Source organism: Drosophila arizonae, chromosome X (genome assembly GCF_054131065.1).
Source record: "Drosophila arizonae isolate 15081-1271.41 chromosome X, UAZ_ARI_1.0, whole genome shotgun sequence".
NCBI lineage: Eukaryota > Metazoa > Arthropoda > Insecta > Diptera > Drosophilidae > Drosophila > Drosophila arizonae.
In genome coordinates this window covers 6,655,982-6,669,774 of record NC_142927.1, presented here as the reverse complement: position 1 = coordinate 6,669,774, position 13,793 = coordinate 6,655,982, and the positions used below count along the sequence as shown (strand labels likewise).

Below are 13,793 nucleotides of genomic sequence, written 5' to 3'. Positions count from 1 at the left end.
CATTTTTCCATCCTACCATCTATACATCTGTCCATCCGAACTACATTTGACAGCTAATCTATTCTAGAATTCCTGAGCGAGTATTATACAGTCGGTAGCTCAACTGGACGGTTCATAATTGTGTTTTTTTTTTTTTTTTTTTTTTGGTATTTCTGCACTTAACATTTTATTTGGATTTTAATTATTTTTGCTGCGCCAGCCGCAGCAATACAAATAATAACAACAACAACAGCAACAATAATAATAATGCAACTACACGCATGTCAACATTCTGGTTGTTATTGTTGTTGTTGTTATGAATTGAGTGTTACGCCCCGCAACAAAATTAATTTGCTTGTCGCATGATAAACATAAAACTCTGTTGTCTGCTGCCCGTTCGTGCTGTGATACGAGTGGATGGGTTTTGTCAAATATTTATATATATATATTTACATATATTTACATATACATATATTTACATTATATTTCAAGGGGCGTGGCAACTTTTAAAGTTTTAGCGCTTAGCCCGCCTCAAATTGACGCTGCCTCACTGAAAGATCTAGCTTATTCTAGAAATATTCTAAGCCGTCCATTTTCAGGGCGTGGCACATGACTGATATCATAGTTCGCTACATTCAGCTGCCGCTGAGCGAGTATAGCGCAGTCGATCAACGCTCTTGCTTCATCGTTTTTTAGTTACTTTCATTGTCGCCAGTTTCAATAAGCATTTTCAACATATTTGATCTGTGCCAAAGCATATTTTGTGGCCATACAGCAAAATGCAACAACATTTTACAACAAAAGAGTTCACCAACAACACTAGGAGCAACAGCAACAACAACAACAACAGCAACAGCAGCTGTTGCTGCTCACTTTATATGAGCTATGCGAAAAGTCAAGCAAGTTGGCAGAAGTTGGTAAAGGTTTTTGTTTTACAGCACACACACACACACACATGAGCAGCGAAGCTTAGTTACTCCCAAAAATATAAATATACATATATTTTTATAGTCTACACTAAATATCTCACATTTTTTCAGAGCTTGGACAGCTGGGCGAGCGAATATCGTAGAATCTGTGAGGCGATGCTTAAGAGTTAACATCCATATCTTCTCTATAAATGTATACCTCTACATAAGTCATTAAAAATTATTTTTAATTATGATTTTTAAGCTAAAAAGTATCACCAGCTAAACTAGAAATCATATTTAAAGACTTCTGATAAAAATGACTATGAAATATGCTGAGATAAATTATGTTTGTTATCGATTCATATCGATTTTATAGATATGTATGTATAAGAAACAAATTAGTGAATATATCGACCATTTGAAAGAATATTTAAGAAATGAGGAGGAGGGAAAGATAGAGGATCGAAGAGACAGACAAATGAGAGGATGACGGGAAAAAGATAGGACAGCAAGGTTGATGGACAGAACAACGAACAGAGATATAAATGGATAGATAGAAAGATAGAGAGATAGATAGATAGATAGATAGATAGATAAATAGATATATGGATAGATAGAGACATGATAGATGGATAGATAAATAGATGGGTAGATAGATAGATGGATAAATATAGATAGATAGATAGATAAATAAGGATGAGGACCAATGAGCAACGAAGGATTGCGACACGGAAACAGACGAGCATAGATGGAGACGATCATACATATAAAGTTACAGAGAAATGGATATCTTTATCTCTTTAATAATTTACTTAACACTAGGAAACACTACAAATCTGTAATCATATTCATACAAGGTAACTACGGCTCTCAGTGTGCTGCGATAAAAGTGCTTCACTCATACTGAGCCTATTACAAAACCAAATGCTTTCATTATACATATAGATGATTTAGAGTTGAGATCAATTCCAAGTTTTTTATAAATTCTTTGGCTAGTTTTTCTGCACATTATACTTGGAGAGTTGCAAAATTGTTTTCAATGTCTAGATTCCACTCAGACTCCGTCACACCTGCCTCATCAGTGGTGGGGGTGAAATTCGATGACGGCGTTATGATAGCGGCCGATACGCTCGTCGTCTATGGCAACACGTGCCGTTATCAGGACGTTGATCGCGTGATGAGGATCAACAGGAACACTATACTGGGCGGTGGCAGGGACTTTGCCGATGTACAGGCGGTGGTGCGTACGATCAGCCATAAGATCATCGAGGATCACTGCTTTCAGGATGGCCACCATTTGTCGCCAAAATCTTTGCACAGCTGGCTGACACGACTTCTCTACAACCGCCGCAACAAGAGGGATAAGTTGGACGTTGATCTGGTCATTGGCGGCATGACTCCCAACAATAAACCGTATCTCGGTTATGTGGACTCTCGCGGCACGGCCCTAACCTCGGATGTTGTTACCACCGGATTCTCTCGCGTGTTGGTCGAGCCGCTCATACGTGAACGCCAGCCGCGCCATCGTCCCTTCACATATGTCGAAGCAGTCAATGCGCTGCGCGAATGCATGAAAGTTCTGTTCTATCGCGATACTCGCAGCATTGAATATTATACGATTGGCGTTTGCTCGCGTGACGAGTGCAAAATCAAAGGTCCATTCAAGGCCAAGACGTGCTGGAAAATAGCCGAGCTCAACACGGGCTTTTAACAGTTACACCTGTCGCAAATTTCCCTATCCATCGTCCACAACGTCCTTTTTTAATTTAAAGAATATGTATTTTAAATTTTATACTGTCATAAGAAAGCTTCTCGGACAGACATCAAAACACTGATATATCATTTATTTATCCATAATTCACTTAGCACGTATTTGCCAAATCTTGTGTGAGTAACTCTTATAGCTCTCGAGTTGTGTTCGAAAAGGTTGAGAATTAACGTTAAAGGAGATTATATGCTCTTATGTTGTATAGTATTGATGAATTGGTATTCATTGATATTCATCAGTTCATCATACGGCATCAGAATTTATCATGTCTTCAGTAGTTCAGTTACAAGTTTCTAAAGATTAAGAAATCCTTTTCCTTAAATTAAAAACCTGGTCCCACGACATTTTGGTAGGCATTTAATAAGGAATTTATATTTGGAATGTCTATTCTTAATAAGAGCTATAGCATCAAGCTTTGCTTTTCTATTTTTTTAAGTCTCGAGTTCCGCTTGAAAATATTTTTAGAATTTTAATTGAAGTTACGATAGCTTAATAAAGATCCTGTAGAGATGTCTCTTCAACCTGCCCTCGTGACTTGTAGCATCTACAAGGTCTTCTATACTTCTTCTATATTTTTTCAAGGAAACAGATTTTTTTTGAAATATTGAGAATTTCGAACAAGCTAAGGACAAATTTTCGCCACTAGACCGTCGATTTAAATAGAGTCCACTACACATTATTACAGATCCAACACATATATATGTGACCTTATAGCTTTTTTGACGCCTATGGCTGTCCCGTAGCCTGTCCACGTCCGTTAACCAAACAAGCATACCCCAAATATCCACTTGAAATGGGTTCAGGGTATATAACAGCGAAAAAATAGAAAAGGAAGGGAAACAAAACATCAGAAAGTCCTCTGCTAATTGCGAGTGTGTATGAATTTATAAACAACTACTAAAAGCCACAAACTAACAACACAAACATACGAAAAAATGAAAACTAAAATAAAATGAAATACGCCCCCCTTTACACCCCCGCACACAGATGTGTTGACCCACTTTTCAGGCAGCCAAAAATAAATGCCAAGGAATTGATGCAAAATTCAAATAATAATTTTATGGCACATTTAAGTGTTTGCATAAATTGCTGATATGTTTTCATTTATTTTTTGTTAATTTTATTTTTAATTTTAATTTTTTTTTTGTTTTTACTTACTTTAGTAATTTAGTGTTGAGATCTTGAGAAGTACTTATCGATATTTATCGGACAGGACCGTTTTTCAGAGCATACAATTTGGAGGCCACATAGATTTTTACTTTTCAACTGTCTGATACATATATCGATATATATCGGTAAATAGTCATTACACTTTCAAGGAAATTTAATTGCAACTATTTAAAAGGCAACGCAGCGCAGCGCATATTTGACAAGAAGGAAACAGTCATCAATGCATATCACTTCTTGGCCAAAACTCTATATCAATACATATCGATATATATCGATCAATCCATAAAATAGTATAACTCTTCAAACGCAAAGTTCAATATTTCGCTGGCAGTACGTCTATGGATTGTTACTTGAATTAATAGACTTTTGATTTTTTGAAATAACTCCCAAAAAATAATCGATAAGTCGATAGAGCATGCTATATTATCCTAGTATTAAAGTAATGGCATATTTATTGTGAATAATAGTTTTAGACACAATTGGCTTAAGTTTTAAGCTAAATTTGGCAATTTAAGTAAAAAATCGATAATAATCGATTACTAATTTTCTTAGTATTCAAGCAAATTTAAGCAGCTCTGCAGCTGATGTGGCAGCAAAAGAGAAAATTCTATAGATTTTTAGCAGTTTCCACGACAACAAAAACTAAACGAGCGCACATACTGCGGGTGTGCGTGTGTGTATGTGTGTGTGTATTTGATAATGTTGGGGACAAAAGGTTCAACTGTCTGTAAACGCTTAAATTGATTTAAAATCAAGCTTAGCCCGCACCGCAAGCGCTCGACAAAGAGTGAAGGTATAAATAAGAGAAGTGGTAAAGAATGAATGAATGAGTGAATGAATGAATGAGCGATTACATGTGTGCTTGGCTGACATAGTGGGACGCTGGGCTCAGTTAGATTCTGTCTGACAACTGACAAATTTTACGTATTTCAATGCCAAAAGACTTGGCCAACTAATTTGCCAGCAGACAAGGGAACCAGAAAGAGAGAGAGAGAGAGAGAGAGATAGAGTGAGAGTGAGGTAGATGTAGAGGGAGAAATTTAGCTAGAGCGAACTGTTTTAAGTTCCTTGGCTGCTTGTTATAATTTTAATCAAACTTAAAACAAATTTCCCAAATAGTTTGGCGCTAGCTGCCTGTCAGACACTCTCATCAGCTCTCTCTCTCTCTTTCTCTCTCGCTCTATCTAGCTCGCTCGCTTAGTTGCTTTAGCTGTGTGTAAAAGTTTTTAAGCTGTGGCCTCGCCAAACTTTTTTGACTCAATGAGCTCAAAAATCTCTTTTTAATACTTAAGCATAACTAAATTAACATGCCTAAGTGTGTGTGTGTGTGCGTGTGTGTATGTTTGCGTATGTGCCTGTATGCCTGTGTGGCTCTGTCTGTGTGTGTGTGTGTGTGTGCAGCATTTAACAATTTTTGGCCAACAAAAAAATTTAATTTGCTTAACGTTGTAAAACCAAATTTCCCGCTTTTTTGATGGCTTAGGTGCGGCGACTCTGCTGCCGGCCGGGTGGGCGTGGCTGGTTGCGGCTTAGTTAAGCTGTGTGCACATGCAAATTGATTTGCGGCTCACATACACACACACATTCGCACACACGCTCACTCACCAACTTACGCTCGTCAAGCTGCGGGCGCCAGAAAGTATGCAACACTTTTTGATAAGCCAATTAGAGGACTGCATGCGCCCGGGCGGGCGGCCAGTGACTAATTACAGCAGCAGCAGCATCAGCAGCAGCAGCAGCTGCAGGAGCCGCAGCAGCAGTGACAGAGTTTGGCATTTATTAAGATAAAATAATAAGAAAATATCAAAGCTTTGGCATTGACAAGTATTTGCTTGGGCGATGTGTTTGAAGTGCTTGAAGAATGCGAAGAGATAAAATAAACAAACAAAAAATTGTGATGGATTGACACAGAGCTGGAAGAAATAGCTTAGTGAGTAATGCCTTTCGATGCGATTCTCATAAATTGTATTAAGCGGTTGTTGGTGATTGACAAAAGCAGCAGCAATGAGAGCAAAAACAAAAATGTAGGAGAAGAGTGGAGGGAAAAGAGATAGAAGAGAGAAGGAAGAGAAAGTGAGAGAGAGAGAGAGAGAGAGACATTAAGAGGGAGAGAGTTAGAGAGACTGAGTGATACAGTAAAAAATAGAGTGAGAGAGAGAGAGAGAGAGCATATGAGACACAGAAGGAGAGAGAGAAAGGAAAGGAGAGAGAGAGAGAGAGAGAGAGGGAGAGAAAGACAGAAAGAGAGAGATAAAGATAGAAGAAGAAAAAATGAGAGGGAGTGAGAGAATTAATGCAAGAGTGAGAGAGTGCGAGAGTAAGAAATAAAGAAGAATTATATATATAATGAGAGAAAGGGAGAGATCTAGAATGAAAGAGCGAAAGCTAGAATGAGAAAGATTTAGCCGAAGATATTGAGAATGAAAATGGAAGGGAAATGAAAAGTTTGCAGCGAGTTAGAAGTAGAGTTAAACAGTGAGAGAGAAAGAGGCAGGGAGATAGAGAGAGAAAGAGAGAGAGAGAGAGAGAGAGTTAAAGATAGAAAGAAAAGTAGACAGTAAGTTATAAAAGCAGATGAAGAGCTAGAGCCAGAGAAGTGCAGTTAGAGCGGGAGAGCATGAGTAATTCCTAGCCTATATCTGGATCATTGTATCGTTTCCCGATAGATCTGCCCCCTGTTCCATTGCATTGTTGCCATTTCCCAATTCACATTTGTCTTAATACAAATGATCTAATAGTTCGGATCTGTTTGCCGACCGACATTAACGATTTTATTTGTTTGTGTTTACTTTGTTGCTATTCTATTTACCCATGTGAGTGAGTGTGTGTGTGACTGTATGTGTGTGAGTGTGTGTGCTTTCTCTCTTTTTCGTGAGTTTCTGTTTAGTTTCGTGCTGTTCACATCAAATGAAATGATTTGCCATAATGTGCGCAAAATAAAACATGAGCCGGGCCAACAGGAAAAAAACAAAAACAACAAAATGGAGTCGCAGGCCCGCATCAAACGTGGCCCTAACTACGCTCCATCTATGACTATCTAGTATGTGTGTGTGTGTGTGTGTGTGTAAATGTGTAAGTGTGTGTGTGTGGCACGTTTATTTGTATTAGACATGACCGCAAAATGAATGTGGCAAGTCCGAGTCGAGCGGGGCCAGTGGTGCGAGTGGTGCGGGTGGTGCGGGTGGTGCGGGTGGTGCTAGTGGCGCGGTAGTTGGGGCCGTTTGTTGAGGACGCTCGCTGATAGCGGCTGCAGCTCGTCTGTTGGCCAAAGCCAAAGCAAATAAACGCTTTCGGGCGCAACATAAAAATTTTATATGCAAATGAAGGCAAACAGCAGAAATAAAAATAAAAAAAAATCAAATAAAAAATAAAAAGAAAAAGAAATGGAAATAAAAAAATAAGAAACAAAAATAAAAATAAAAGTAAAAACGAAAAACAAAAAAAAAAAAAAAAACAACACCATAAAAGTCAACAAATATTTTGCTCAATTTTTGTTGTGGATTTCTCTGCGTTGCTTCGCTTTTGCGTCTGCTTCTGCTTCTGCTTCTTCTTCATCTTCTTTATTTTGCGCTTTCTCTGTTTGCTTCCTTGGCTGCGGCACTCAGGTGAAATGGCCGAGCTGTTGCTGCGCGCTTCCTGCGCTTCAGCTCAAAAGGGGCGGCAGTGGAGGCGGAGGCGTAGGCGGAGCCGTTGTCCGGAGTCTGTGTCCTCAGCTCAGGATGTGAACGAAAATTTGGTATTCGTGACTGCGACTGCGAATGCGAATGCGACGCTCAGCCCGTGACTGGGCCTATGAATTGAATTATTAAGTAGTACGCGAGTGTGTGTGGTGGGCGGTGGGCGTAACACATTGAGCAGGTCATTCGAATGCGCAGCACAAAGAAAAGCAGACGATGCGATATGACCAAAAGGCAGAGGGGCAATGGGGGTGGGGGAGGGGGAGGGGCAGCCTTTGCCATGAGCAGAGCGGAGTAGGGGTATGTGGAGGGTACTTGATGGGTCAGTTCATAGGTCACACATCAATGCACAATGCCTCGAAATTTGGCTGCTCCTTAGCTGCTCCATTGAAGGCAGAAACAATGCGTCGATGGTGGGGAGGGGGGAGGGGGGAGGGTGTAGTCAAAGTGGGCGGGGCACTATGCTTCAACTGACGAAGCAGCAACAACCACTACAGCTACTTCATTTTATGGTAAATGCAAAGTGAACTTCACAGCAAAAGAAAACGTTGCAAAAAAAAAAAAGCGCGAGCGCGTTTTGCACGCGATTATAAACGCGGCAAGCATATTCAAACAGAAAAACTATAAACAACAATGCAACACAATGTTGTTGACTGTCAAAGGAAAAGCTTCAAGACTTTCATAAGTCTTAAAAGAACTAGTTCATATAAATCATGCAAAGAGCATTTAGTTCGACGAGCTAGTTCATCATCATCATGGTAAACATCAAGTCTCTAGCTAATTATGATATAAGAGCTGCGCCAAAAATTCAAATTATCGATTAGTTTCGATTAAGAACTTGAGACACTTGACGTGTTACCAATAACTGGCAGCTGTTCCGACTGACAGTTCCAGGAATCGTTCGCAAGTACGTTAGAAAAAAAGTCGAACGTATTAATGTAATTGCGGTATATTTCGCTGGAAACTCACCGACGCGACGTTTTTTCGTTAGTGGGCCAAACCACATTCGGAATGCCTTCGAGTCGTTTAGGTAAAAGTCGGCAGTATAGAACTGAAGGGAATTGATATTGATTCTATGATTATCTTCACATACCTAATTATTTTTACTTTATTAATTATGTATTATAATTACTATAAAATAAAAATTAGTAAACCAATAAACTGAGCTCTAATTCAAGCAGCTGATACGAACGGACAGAAACTGGGGCAGCCTGTTTAAGCATCGAATTTATACCCTGAATCTATTGAAAATGGGAAATCATATTATATCATAGTATTTATGTAGCAGACAGAAGGAGGCGTGGCAGACCCCGAAAAATATATATATTCTTGATCAGGGCGACAAACTGAGTTGATTTAGCTGTGTCCGTCTGCCCATCTCTCCTTCTGTCCGTCTATTCGTCTGTCCCTATGTTTGAACGCGTAGACCTCAGAAGACATAAGAGCTAGAGACTTGAAAGGGCGTCTATTACGCCTCTTTCAGCAAGTTAAATACTTAATCTGAATTGATATTTGCATTGAGTTAAGGCTTTATAAAGCCAAGCTATACATAGTATTAAAATCTATATATACAATACATAAACAATCGATTCTTACATACATTCATTTCCTTTGTTGTCCACTTGAGTTGTATAGCTGTTTTCCCATGGGAAACAAACATGATTAACGCATTGGCACAAGCTCAACTTGATATCTGATTTTGTTTCAGCTGATTCATTAGCAGCTAATTGCAGTCAACGAAAGCCCCACATATGCTATATATAGAGCATATATGTATATATGTCTATATAGGTATATATAGGTATATGTATCTGTATATACCCATTTCCATCTATCAAATGCATAAACACTTAGCATAATAATCAATCAAAAGGGCTTGGACACCACAGCCAACAAAGTAACCAAAAGAGAGGGAGAGAGGGAAAGAGAGAGAGAGATGTGTGTTAACTTTCTTAAGCATAAACACAAACACACTCACACACATACCTGTATGCCTTCACACATGTCAGAAAGTGTGCTATAATTTTGCATTCCCAACTGATTTGCACCCGCATACACTTACACACACTTACACACACACACACTCACTTACACACACCTGAGTGTTTGCTCTGATGTATGCGTATTTACACACCTTTTGCTACTTGACACCTGCTTTGCTAACTAGCCAAGTGTGGGCGCCCCACGGCTCTCCCCATCCAACACGAACGAACGCTAAACTCATTTGTTATTGTTGCCGCTCTCAGCGGGCATTTTTCTTAAGCAATTTAACTGTTTTTTACGAGGGTGCATGGGCTTGGTTAAGGAACTATGTAACAAACTGTGGCGGAGCAATTGCGAATAAATTCAATTTGTATATAAATATAAGGTATATAGTGTATGTGTAAACCGTTGAGCAGCTGATGAGCGAAATGTAAGTGGTTCAAGTAGATCTCAAGGATAGATGTCACAGATCCTACAAAGTTGGGAACTTCATCCAATTGAATTATGTTATATATGCTACGTAAATGTTGATAATAGATGTATATATCAGATAGGTGTACTATATCAAATTGAAATTACTTTGAAGACCACCAAATATGACATTCTCAAATCCGATTATTCGAAACTGCAAGGGAATCCGATTTTATTTATTTATTTATTTTTTTTTCGATGTAAACAGAAATTAAAATTATCAAGAATTATTGAGAACGAATTTTTTTTCAGGTTTTTTAATTATCGAGACTCGACTGTAATATGATAAGCATTAATGAATAAATAATTTTTCAAATATATTCAATAAACATACAAAGGTTGCAAAATTTTTTGAGCACCCCTCATATAGATATTCTTAGAGAATCTTAAACAATCTACTGAGCCTTAACTCTTCTCAATTGGACCATAAATCTAGAAACACTTTTTTTTATATTTCTTTAAGCTAAATATATGTAATAATTAATAATAATAATGAAATAAATATATATAATAAAATATTTCTTTACATAAAATTAAAAATAATAATAATAATATATCCCTTAATTTTATATTTACATATTTTTACAATAAAGTATTTTGTTTAAGATAATATTTGTTTAGCTAAATTACTTTTTAATTACTTAATTACATCCTTTAAAATATTTTACTTTTTAAATATATTATTTCTAAAAAAATAAATACAAAAAATTACAATTCAATTCCGTTTTATAGAATTTTGTTTTTAATGTTAGTCAATCCCATAAATATGATATAAAAATGCAATATTAAAGCAAAAGCCTTTTGTACCCTGAATCCATTGAAAGTAGGAAATAAGGTTATAATGATTTTGTTATATTTCGATTATATTTGATTGTTGTTAAGGTATTCTGCAGTCGGTTTGTTGCTCTTAATTGCTTTTCATTTATTTTGCTCTTTAATATTTTTGTTTTGAAATTGACATGAAATTTTAATGGGATAATTTTAAATATTTTTTTACTGGCTTTGTGTGCTATCTCGTTCGCTCTCTTCCGCTCTCCCGTTGCTTTTTTGTTTTTGTCATTTGTGTTTGGCTTTGTGCTTTTTTAGATTAGAAAAGTTTCGTCGTTGTGTTGTTGTTGCTGTTTCGCTTTGCTTGGCTTCACATTGTTTATATGGCCAACGCGCCTATGCAGCGGCAAACTTGCTGCAGAGCAACCGACCTACACCACAATGTGTACATATATATATTTAGATATAGTTAGCGACATATAGGCGCTATATACATGTGTATATAGTTAGCCAAAGTCAAGTCAGAGGCGAAAGTTTTGGTCAGCCTGCAACGAGGGACTTTGTCTGCTTCAGCTGCAACTAAAAAAAAAAAAAAATGTCAACTCGAGTTGGAGGACGGGCGGTGGGTGTGGCAACTCTCTTATAGCATACGCCATGGTCCTTAAATATATATATATATATGTATATACATATCTTTAAGTATATCTCAAGATTTGCGACTTTAGCGCGGCTCAACTTTTTGCACTCAAGTGCGCAGCTTAGAACTGAAATTTTTGAGCTTGCGGAAATTTAGTTGCTTAGAGCATCGAACAGTAGTTGACCAGGTCAGAGAGGGACGGAGAGAGGGAGAGTGAGGGACCAAGAGCCAATTAGTTAAAATAGGTAAATATATAAGACAAAATATAACATATAAATTATAGATTACACAATATAAAATATAAAATATAAAATATAAAATATAAAATATAAAATATAAAATATAAAATATAAAATATAAAATATAAAATATAAAATATAAAATATAAAATATAAAATATAAAGTATAAATTATAAAATATAAAATATAAAATGTAAAATATAATAATAAAAAATATAAAACATAAAATACAAAATATAAAATAAAACAAAAAGCGTAAAGCATAAAATATAATTTAGAAATTGTAAAGAATATATAAATTATCAAACACAATATATACAAATGTGTTTAATAAGTAAATAAATAAAGAAATATGAAATATTTACATCATATTTATAGCTCTACACATTTATTTTGATATCCATAATTTACACATGCTCAAATATTGTACATCAATTTAATAAAAAATTTCTTCACTAAATTGTCAGCACAAACATTTTGTCCTAAAAATTTAAGAAATAGACATTTTATGGCAGACAAGCAACCAAGCTGCCCCTCTCCCTCCCACTTGCACGTTCTGCCTGCTGCCTGCCAGCCTGCCTGCCATTGAGGCTGGCCCTCAACTAAAGCAATGCTTACCTAGCTATAAAGGAATGGCATAGAGGAAGAGAGAGTGAGAGAGAGGGACGCGCGGGGGGCTGGCAGAGAAGTTCTGGCATCAAGTGTAGCTGCGCTTTACAATCAACTGCCAGCTGCCTGGCATTTTCTATTTCAGCTCTCGTTTTTATTTTTATACATTCAACTCTCTTTTGGCTAGCGCCATCTCGCTCGCACTCGCTCGCCTAACTCACTTGTTTAGCTCTTTGTCGCTGCTTTAATGCGCCTTTTGCTCAGGCTCGCACCGTTAGTTAGCATTGCATTGTGTTGTGTCCGCCATTCTTAGCCCCCGTTCCTCCTGCCCGGCCATTCCTTTTTCAATTTTAGCACAATGCTAATGCCATCTCGCTCGCGCGCACATCGAGTCTGCATGTCTGTCGTCGTTGTTCGTTGAGTTGGCATGGCCCGGGAAGGGGCGGGGTGGCCCGACGCGGCGTTGGTGCGGTGCAGCGCGTCTGCTTTGACAAAAGTTTTTTGCGCTAGTTTCTTGCCTTTTATTTGCTTCACACGCGGCGCCTTCAGTTTGTGTTTTTCTACTTACGCCCGAAAACCAAATAAAAATAAGAAGACCAAAAAACCAAGCAAACAAAAATCAAACAAAAAATATTAAAAAACTGAAAGAAAAAAATTGAAGTGAACATGCCAATATTTGGCAATGTCAAAACTCATATACCCTGGCTGAAATATGCCAAGTGTATATGCTGAACCGAAATTGTTATATTGATCATATTCATATGTGTTTTTTTTTTATTTTTTTTTTTATTTTTATTTGACGAATTTCAGCGGCTTTTACATTCGTCACATGCTGCCTGTGGAAACGCATATAGCCTATGCGAGCGCAGCGCAATTGAGCGGCACAGACAAAGAGAGAGCGTGAGCGAACGAGAGAGAGAGAGAGAGAGGGTAAGAGAGCGCATTGAGCGGCACAGGACAGACGAGCGAAAAGTAGGTAAAAAAATGAAGAAATAAAACTTTTTGGCCACCTACATTTCGTTTTGATGTTGTTGTTGCTGTTGTAGTTGTTGCTGCTTTTTGGCCAATTTCCGGTAATTCAGTTTTATGCAGGAACTTTTTGCGTTTGTATTTTTATATAAATAAATATGATGCCAGCGGCAAATGGCGATGCTCAGCGCCCGACAGATCGCAAGGAGTCCAAGGTCAGCCATGCCACACACACACACACACACACACACACACACACACACACATAGATACAGTCGTCTCATTCCCTCTCGCGCACTTTAAATCGTTGAGGCTATGGCAAAAGTTTTGCCATTCGCGCTGCTTGGCCAAATATAGCAACAAATGATGAGCATTATTTATGCTTTGCTCGACTGTCTCTATGTGAGTGTGTGTGTGCATGTGTGCGTGTGTGTGTGTTAGAGCTAGCTGCTTGTTGGGCACTTGGTTTATGTGGCTCCATAATTGACTTTGATAATTTTCACTTATTGTTGTTGCCTTAGTTGCCAACAACAACAACAACAACAACAACAGCAACAACAACAACAACAACAACAGCAACAACAACAACAACAACTGACAGTCAAACGCAA

At 37.8% G+C, this 13,793-nt stretch overlaps 1 protein-coding gene and 1 pseudogene across 1 annotated transcript in view; one reads left to right on the top strand and one right to left on the bottom strand.

Moving 5' to 3' along the window:
• kirre (kin of irre) overlaps positions 1–13,793 on the bottom strand; it is a 66,226-nt gene that overhangs the window by 47,951 nt on the left and 4,482 nt on the right. The gene's annotated exons all lie outside the window — the stretch shown is intronic.
• LOC108618074 (proteasome subunit beta type-4 pseudogene) lies at positions 2,002–2,601 on the top strand (annotated as a pseudogene).